Source organism: Mus caroli, chromosome X (genome assembly GCF_900094665.2).
Source record: "Mus caroli chromosome X, CAROLI_EIJ_v1.1, whole genome shotgun sequence".
Classification (NCBI taxonomy): domain Eukaryota; kingdom Metazoa; phylum Chordata; class Mammalia; order Rodentia; family Muridae; genus Mus; species Mus caroli.
Window position 1 is genome coordinate 146,980,686 of NC_034589.1, and position 1,378 is coordinate 146,982,063.

Genomic DNA, 1,378 nt, shown 5'->3' on the forward strand with positions numbered 1-1,378 from the left:
CCTGGACAGATGTTATACAGACACTAAGAGAACACAAATGCCAGCCCAGGCTACTATACCCAGCCAAACTCTCAAATACCATAGATGGAGAAACCAAAGTATTCCACGACAAAACCAAAATCACACATTATCTTTCTACGTATCCAGCCCTTCAAAAGATAATAACAGAAACAAACAAACAAACAAACAAAAAAACAATTCAAGGACAGAAACCACATCCTAGAAAAAGCAAGAAAGTAATCCTTCAACAAACCTAAAAAAAGACAGCCACAAGAACAGAATACAAACTTTAACAACAAAAATAATAGGAAGCAACAATTACTTTTCCTTAATATATCTTAATTTCAATGAACTCAACTCCCCAATAAAAAGACATAGACTAACCGATTGGCTACACAAACAGAACCCAACATTCTGCTGCTTACAGGAAACCCATCTCAGGGAAAAAGACAGACACTACCTCAGAATGAAAAGCTGGAAAACAATTTTCCAAGCAAATGGTCTGAAGAAACAAGCTGGAGTAGCCATTCTAATATCTAATAAAATCAACTTCCAACCCAAAGTCATCAAAAAAGACAAGGAGAGGCACTTCATACTCATCAAAGGTAAAATCCTCCAAGAGGAACTCTCAATTCCGAATATCTAAGCTCCAAATACAAGGGCAGCCACATTCATTAAACAAACTTCAGTAAAGCTCAAAACACACATTGCACCTCACACAATAATAGTGGGAGACTTCAACACACCACTTTCATCAATGGACAGATCTTGGAAACAGAAACTAAACAGGGACACAGTGAAACTAACAGAAGTTATGAAATAAATGGATCTAACAGATATCTACAGAACATTTTATCCTAAAACAAAAGTATATACATTCTTCTCAACACCTCATGGTACCTTCTCCAAAACTGACCATATAATTGGTCACAAAACAGGCCTCAACAGATACCAAATTATTGAAATTTTCCCATACATCTTATCAGATCACCATGGACTAAGGCTGATCTTCAATAACAACATAAATAATAGAAAGCTAACATTCATGTGGAAACTGAACAACACNCTTCTCAATGATACCTTGGTCAAGGAAGGAATAAAGAAAGAAATTAAGGACTTTTCAGAGTTTAATGAAAATGAAGCCACAACATACCCATACTTATGGGACCAGTGAAAGCATTTCTAAGAGGAAAACTAATATCTCTGAGTGCCTCAAAAAGAAAATAGACAGAGCACACACTAGCAGCTTGACAACACACCTAAAAGCTCTAGAAAAAAAGAAAGCAAATTCACCCAAGAGGAGTAGACGGCAGGAAATAATCAAACTCAGGGGTGAAATCAACCAAGTGGAAACAAGAAGAACTATTCAAAGAATCAA